We start from the raw sequence: 8,807 nt of genomic DNA on the forward strand, positions 1-8,807 counted from the left end.
TTGAATTGTGGCATGATATTAGTGCGGGTTGTTTGTGTGTAATAAGGTGACGGGAACAAACTTTCTGGAGGGTAATTTACATGGCTTTCTATGCAGATGAGAGGAGGGTTTTTCATAAGTGGTGTTTTCTTTTTAAGGTCACTGGATCTCTTGTCCAACACTTTTTTTCTTTTGGTCTTCGATGACCATACTCAAATCCGTAAATATTGTTTTTTGGGTTTTTTTTTGCCATATCTTAGTTCTCCAGCCCATTTTAAATCGCGGAGCTCCATTTTAAACCTCTTGTGTGTCTTGTCAATATCTGTTAATGGTCCCTTGTTACTACATGACCGTGACCTACTTTATCACTTTAGCCAATAATGATTTTACAGGTAACTGTTTACCAGCCGTAGGCATCAGGAATGCTCTCTGGCTACCAGTCTCCTGTCTGGACACTTTTAGGTTGACTAGATGATATTTGTTATTAAAGGGCCATCCTTGGGCCCATAGATGTTTCATAATGTAGATGGCACAGCACATTCGGCACAGTGCGGCGATTCTCTGAATTAACTCTCAACCGTTATCTACTGTCATTTTCTGTTGCAGCAGGTATTATGTATATTATGTATAGCAACGTCGGCAACACTATAGGCTGCAGCATGTTCATGACTGCCAACACCCCCCACTGCTGCTTGGATTTGCAGGAATTAATTTGCCTTATAGTGGGAGCACATCTTAAACACTTGCAGCTCATAGGCCAGGCTCTTGGGATAGCCTCCAGCCCCATCTAGCGGTGTAATGCGGGTCTGTCTGCATTGCTAAACATAGGTCACCTTGTTTACTCCGACTTGGTTGAGTGAGGAGAAGTACATTAGAAAAATAGGAGCACAAAGCTGTCTATTCTCAGGATTTTGGAATTTTGTCTTGCAGGGTTGCCTGGTTGAATGACACTATTTTTTTATTTTTTTTTAAAGCAATTTGCCCTTTGTGTCTGACACAGACTTTTTCTATTAAAGATGATCTGTCACAAAGCAAAATATGTATCTAAGAATGAGTTTCTGATGGAAGCAACCATTTTGTGACTCCTAGGCTGCATTGGAATTCTGGAGTAGCGACTTAAAGGACAACTGCACCACTAAAGAAGTACTTGCCAATGAATCAGACTGTCATGAGAAAAATCAAGACACAACCATTGCTTCCTTCCGAAAGGTTGCCTGGCTGTCATACTGGCCCACTGCTGTCAGTGAGATACACTGATCTGGAACAAGCATGCAGCAATGTGAAGTCAGGGAAAACCAGAAGTCATTTTCTGTATGGTTGTGTTGGGTCAGTTGCCAGATGTATTCAGTTGCCAGATGTATTCATCAAGAAGGGTGAGCTTGACAGCCAGCCTTTTCAGACGGGAACCTCCATGTGTCCCTCCTTGAACATTAGAAAATGTTTCTTTTGTGGCATATCCATGAGGCCAGAGGTAACTGGAGCCATTGTTATGTTTTGAGTCAGTTCTCCTCAATCCAGTCCACCTATTGGGATACAGGGAGGTACGTCACAGACCAGACCTCCCCATGTCCTACTGCACAATACGGGTGGGCAGGAGTGATGAGAAGGATGCTGCAGCGCTGTATTAAAGAGCTCTAGATGCCATGGTCTGGCTCCAAACTGACGCTTCTGTCACATCAGATGTTTTCTAATGCGTACACATGAGCTTTGTGTGCTTGCCTGTTAAATTGGGGGCAAAAAGGGCAGTTATCCTTTAACCTGCATTGAAACCTAAGTGCATATCCTGAGTCACCTGATGCACCCCAAATTAGAGAATGGTTTCAGGATTTTGCTTTCTGACAGATACCACTTTAAAGCATAAGTAAAGGTCATTGTAATGTCCTATTTGGATATACTTCAATCATGTGTTGTACGCAGTGGAACATTTTTCCTTGTTGCCATGGGGCAGTCGTCTTAGATTTAGTGTTTCTTCGACAACTGTGGATCAACCTCCATGGTCAAGGCCCAAGTTTGATGGCCCATTCACACTTGTGCATGCTGGCAATGTGTGCGTTACTGTAACACACAGCAACACACCTTCTCTGTGTGCGATGCATTGCCATTCATTGTGAATGCCACCCTGCAACTCGCATGCCGTGCGTTGTGTGCTGCATTGTATAAAAAAGAGTTGCATACATCTTTTAATTAATTGTGGTGCATTGGCAGTCCATTCATAATGAATGGGTTGCCTTAACGCAACACGTTAACTTGCAACTTAACGCACTGCAGAGGATCGCAAAAGTGTGAATCCAGCCCCGAAGCATTCCACAGCATATGACGGATAGTTTAAATGCATGTCCAATCATAATGAAACAAAATGAGCCTTTAATACAATTTACTACAAAAGTTTTGTCGGCAAGGAGCAGCTGTGCTTTAAAAAATAAAAAGCAAATAAACATTAAATGGGGAAAACCTGTTTTTTTGGAATGAAAGCTGTGATTTTTTTTTTTTTTAATAAACTGACAACAAAAAGCCTTGGATAAGAATAACTGATCTTGTATACCGTGCACAATTGGGAAGGATTGGTCTGCAGCGTGTATCCCAAAGAGCCAGGTCTGTGCGCTATCAAGGTGTTATTTGCGCCCCCTTCCTTATACACTACTCCACCCTTTTACCTGGCGATGGAAGCAATGCATGGATCTGCAGAGCACAGGCCGGTATGCACAAACCACAGATGTGAAGCCTAGAGTGGTCTGCATATGTTCCCTCATAATGCACTACTCTGTGGTCACTGCAGACTGGCCCACAATGCATTGCTTCTTAACCCAGCAAGAAAAAGGGGCAAAATTTGGTACTATTATTTTCTAATGTATATTTTACTCTGAAATAATCCAAACTTATAGATACTGATGTCTATTTTGTATGTTGTAAAATAGGACTATGAGAAATGGTTGAAAAATACTAAAATATAAATATATCTATATATAAAATAACCTGCCGTCTGCCTGGAATAATTCATTGCTTCATTGTGGACGTGCCAAACAGCACTGGTGTTAGAGGAAATCAAACCTCTTCTTTTTAAAGAAAAGCCTGTCCAGAGAGAGGGCTTGCCATGGATGATCCTCTATTGAAAATGCTGACTTAAAGCACGACAACCAAGCAAGTGACATTTTCAGGAGAGGATAGCTATGGCTGACTTCATGTTTCTCTGTCAGGTTTCCTTTTTTAAATGTGTATATTTAATCCACTGTTACTGTATAATTGTTTTAAATCTATTGGGCACATTTTTTAAACTCTGGATTCTCTACATTGATAATTCAGTAAATGTGCATTTGGTGAATGTTTAAACAAGTGAATGCATGCTGTATGATGAGTATTTGTGGGTTAATGTGTATCAATTCATGACCAGGAGATGGAAAAGGTTCTGATTTAGTACATAGTGTCTCTCTCTCGCGTGCGTGTTTGTGTTCAGTAGGGATGCATCGATTACGGTTTTTCGGTATCGAATACCGATAATTTTTTTTTTTTCCCCGGTACTTGCCAATACCAGAAGTCCCATTAAGGAAGCCAGGCGGCGTGTAATTACTTGCTTCCTGATTAGCCGGGAAGCTGGGCGGCGGGTAAAGACTCGCCACCCGGCTTCCCGATTTTAGCAGTGAAGCCGTCCCCATGCTTCTCGTCACTAGGTGACGAAAAAAGCCTGGAGCCGGCTTTCTGGACAATCAGGAAGCCGGGCGCCGTGTACTGACGCTGCACCCAGCTTCCTGATTGGCTGGAAAGCCGGCTCCATGCTGCCTCATCATGAGGTGACAAGGAAGCATGAAGCCGGCTTTCCAGCTTCCTGATTGGCCATGGAGCACGCTTCTCGGCCAATCAGAAAGCCAGGCAGCGTGTAATGACTCGCTGCGCGGCTTCCTGTTATGGAAGTATCGGGCTAGGCATCCTGAGCATTTGGGCGAGTACAAGTACTCGCCTAAATACTCCGGAGCGATACTAATATCGGTGAAGCCTTAATCAGACTAATCACTTGCCCCCTGCCCGTTGTATATAAACGGACAGACTCGCACTTGACAGCGGGTTGCTATAAATAAATGGCTTTTCTCTTCCTGCTCTTGTGCGCCCCCTAGCGAGCGCACTGTAACGTGTTACAGACAGCAATGGCTGTTATATCCAAGCAAAGACCACCCTCCTTCTCCTCTGCTGGCTTTCTTGGGCTCCACTGTCCCCCATGCAGTTCTGGGACTGGCACGGCAGGTCTGTGTACATTCATCAAAGGGAGATGAGCACACTTTCAGCCAGCTGATCTCCTCTCCGATCACTGAAAGCAGAAGTGATGTCTATTTACATTACCTTTTTTTCTTAGGGGGCATTAATACATCTCCCTTTACTTCCTGGAACTCTGGCACATGTGACCATGCATATCATCTCAGGGGAGGAAAATGCCTTTCCCTGAGATCTCCTGAGATTACAGATGAGATTTCCCAGCAATGCTCTACTGATGTAACCTTCCCAGGATGCGACACCTGGGCACGATTATATCACTAATGTCCAAGAGGATCAGCAAGTGGAAAAACAATAATTGTAAGTTTAAAAAAAAGATTTGAACTAATGAATTGCATATTAGTGTGCAGAGCTGCATGCTTAGGTGATTTTTAGTGAAAAGGGATAAAGGTCTGCTTTAAGACTCATGATAGAATTCCGCCACATACCTCCTCTCTGCCTAGCAAAGTCACTTGGCTGGAGCTCTAGGACGGCTTCTTATTAATAAAACGTAGAGCTATTTTGAAAAATGTTACTGTTTGTTGTCAGGAATTTAGTCGTGTAAGCACAAGTTACTGTTAGATTCACTTTTTTGCACATTCTGCTCCAGTGTCTAGACACATTCTTCCATTTGTCTTAATGAATGTAGCTTGATATATATTTGTAAGCCATCCGTCTAAATCTTTAATTTGCAGTAATTGTATGAACAAGATAACAGAAAATAAGGAGAACAGTCTCCTTTTTTACGTATTATATTTTTGTATTCTCCAGTTATGTAAAGACCAGACTGCAGAGCAATAGCACCGTAAACCCTACAACTGCCATGGAAATGAATGACAATGGAAGGGTTAAAGCACGAACACAGTCTTTAAACCTGTGGCTTCTCTGTATGTTGTAGAAGTGATTTGAGTTGCTTTAAAGCCACTCATCATTTCTATGTGCTTCTAAAGTAGCCTTTCTAAAACCAGGGTGCCCTCTGACTTCGTCATGGGTGCCTTGAACTTTCCACACAGCGTCATACCTTTTCCTTGGAGGAGGCCCCCTGCTAGCACCATAGAAACAAATGAGGCAGGAAGTGATGTGAAGCACTTCCTGTTCAGTGATGATTGCACACACAGTTTTTGAATACTATGTCCTCAGTTATTTACAAACTGGGATGTTTGACTATTTTATTTTTTAAAATCAGATCGTTTTTATTGAACAGTTTGGTAAACAGTCAATAACATAGATCAACAGATAAATACAAAACAAACCACCAAGTATTGACCAAGCACATCCCGTCCTGAGGACTATATGTTTGAATATTACAGTGAATGATCAGCAAATATTTCACATATTTGCCGATCGCCCCGCAGCTGTCCTCCCCCGACCACCCCACTTTTGACTTGGGCGCTGGCAGATGGATTTGCTCTATGCCCCCTCTGATTCCCGCTGCCTCTGCTGATACAGGCAAGGGGGAGCAGAGGGGACACAGACCGCAGCGGGCAGGAGAAAGCTCCAGAACGCTGGAGGGGCTCTCCTCACCACTGGGGATTGGAGGGGACACAGCCGATGCTATACTGGCTGACAGCGCGTACAAGAGAAGCATGAGATCCAGACCAACTAATAGATAATGTGAATCACTGACAACAATTCTCATTGATTTAAATTGATTCGATGTTTCAGACCTACTTGGGTTTCTTAAAAGTTTACATACTTTTAAAAGGGTGTCATGACTGAAAATTTGAGAAACACTGTTCTAAAGCTGCTTTTCTCAACTCTGGTGCCTCAAAATTTTCAAACCGTATCATGCCTTTCCCTGGTGCAGGTGAGCCATGGTGAAAAGAGGGCTCCTAGTGTGAGAAGGGGTGACTGATGTGAAAGGAAGAGGTTGCCAATATGATGGGTGGCACCTGATGTGAAAGGGGATTCTGATGTGAATGGGAATCCTAATTTTTTTTGTGTGCAGTCCCACTTGAAAATTCCATACCGGACCCCTATCTCAGATAAGGATCTGGTATGGATTTTGGAGGGACCCCATGCCAATTTGTACATTCATCTTTTTCACATTGTACACCAGGGTGCATCGAGATATCACATGGTTTTGAAGGGTGCTGTGACTTTAAAAAAATGGTTGAGAAACACTGTTCTGAAGTATCACCCTACCCCTCGTAGTTTTATCGCTCACCCAGCTTCTCCAGCAGCCCAAAAACAATGCAGCTTTACTTGAAATGCAGAGCAGCAGAAGGTCAGTGAACTCCCCATTCGCTGATGGAGGGCAGAAGCATTGCACATTCTGTTCTTTCCTCTCGGAGTTTCATCATCCAGGTAAGCTGCAGATCAGGGACTGTTCACAACCTGCATTGGATGGAGGCAGACGGGGCACCTGCATCCTAATAGAAGAAGTCTACATAAAGTGTACCCGTCCCTGCCACTATATTATAACAAAGTGGGAGTCTGCCCCCCATAATAGTAGTAATCAGGTTATGATAAAAAACAAAATGATAAAATAATACAATGAAATAGAAGTTAAAATTGACCACCTTACACACGTATATAAATGTATATACAGCTAGGAAATGTATGTAAATGCCTATTAAGCTGCACACATTGGGTGTCTCCATACAGAGGTAGAAGAATAAGTTTAGGGCCTTTTTTTTTTTTAACGTTAACTTTATCTTTGTTTTGCTTGACTGTACTTGAATCCCTTCACGTCTTCCTCCCTCTGTGTATGACTTGTATCTAGTGCACCATTATAACGTAAATACCGGCATGTTTCTTTGACTAAAAAATTGCAAAAATTAGCTTACCTTGGGGTGTCCACTTTCCAAAAAGAGCAAAAATGTAAAATGGGGACACCACTGCTACTAGTACAGTCCAGTGTGGCATTTTATTTACTGTATAAAGATCAATTGAACAAAACGGCTTATGCATTTTGGGGGTCCACACTATCCCCCTTCATCAGGGCTTATGGATTACTTTATGCAGAAGCAGTCATTCCACGAACAGTTCACACTCTAAAGATGTGAGTCATTGAATTATCTAGCTCCCAATTTACAAACCTACTTTCCAGAATGGGTAATTTTGGGGGGTTTTGTACTGTCTTAGCAGGAAAGGGTTAGACCAGGGGTAGGCGACTTCGGCACTCCAGCTGTTGTGTAACTACAGGCAGTGGCGTCATAAGGGGGGTGCGGCCAGCCACCATTGGAGGGGTGACACCCAAAATGACAGTCATTTTGGTGTCACCCCCTATGAATAGTCGGGCACTCGGTCACGGAACAAGAGCCCGACATTGTCAGGAGAGAGGAGGGGACCCAGCGGCATACCTTATCCCGCCGGGTGGATGTCCCCTCCTCTCTTTGCTGGTGTCCAACACCAAGATGGCAGGCGTCAATAAGAACACAGCGCATGCGCGATGATGTCACGGCGGGTTGTCACCCAGCGTCGGAATGCCACTGACTACAGGTCACATAAGGCATTGCAAGACTGACAGCCAAAGGCATGACTCCCAGAGGCTTGTAGTTTCACCAAAGCTGGAGTGCCAAGGTTGTCTACCCCTGAGTTAGACCCTTTGTCCAGTTTTTTAGTGCTGTTTGTGTCCCTGTTGGGTAAATACACCCTCTAATTGTACTGGTGACCAGTGTCAGAAAGTGAGGACATATCCAAAATGTTAGAGTTGTCACAAGATCAAGAGGTGAGGGTAAGTGTTCCAGGGGAGGACACCTGTTCTGATGACAGGCTTTAGGCATACAGGCACTTTAAGGTGGAGGAGAGGCCAAGTACTTCCTAATTATATGTTTTTTTCTACATTCTATGTACCTGATGGTTAGTGCAAAGCAACCCCACTAACAGGAAGTGGTTATTACAGATTTAAGGGCTCTGGAATTACTTTAAGTGGCCAAATTAAATTCACATTTTAAACCGCTTGCTTCCAAGTAAAACTGAGGCTGGTCCTAGAAATAGAGGGCAGTGAGATGTTGGAGCACTGTCCAACTCCTATGCGGCAACTGGGTTGCTAAAGACGCTCACTTGGTTAAGCCAAGACTGCAAGTTTATGTTGTGAAATGGGAGCCAGGGCTAGCTGGAAAACCATAGCAAATATTCCAGCAAGACTGATGACTATTTTATCTACTAACTGAGTCACCTTACCTCTACGGCTACCCTTATCAATTTTATAGACATGCTTCAATTCATGAGGATGCCATTATATAAAACGAAAGCTCTGCCATTGTAAGTTACAGTTTAACTTATAGAATTGAAATTTAAATCAATGCAAAATGAAAAAAAAAACACAAAATGTACACAGCACATCACTGCAATGCATGCACAATGACAAAACGCGTGGCCTGTGACTGCCAGGAACACATCAGACGTCTATACAGGGGAAAAGTTTGAGGCTTGCGTTGAGAGCCGAGGTAATAGCAGACTGCTGGTCCACATAGTGCACATGTCAGTGTGTTATATGAATTCAGATTTTTAATAAAATGGAATTCTGAGATGATTCCATGTGTCTTTATTCAACCTCAAATACTATGTTACTACCTGAATATTGTAACAAATCACTGCTTCCTGTGTACAGTGTATGATTGCCCATTAGTTGCCCATGTATT

This window comes from Nanorana parkeri, unplaced genomic scaffold (assembly GCF_000935625.1).
Source record: "Nanorana parkeri isolate BGI_ZX_2015 unplaced genomic scaffold, ASM93562v1 scaffold948, whole genome shotgun sequence".
NCBI classification, from domain to species: domain Eukaryota; kingdom Metazoa; phylum Chordata; class Amphibia; order Anura; family Dicroglossidae; genus Nanorana; species Nanorana parkeri.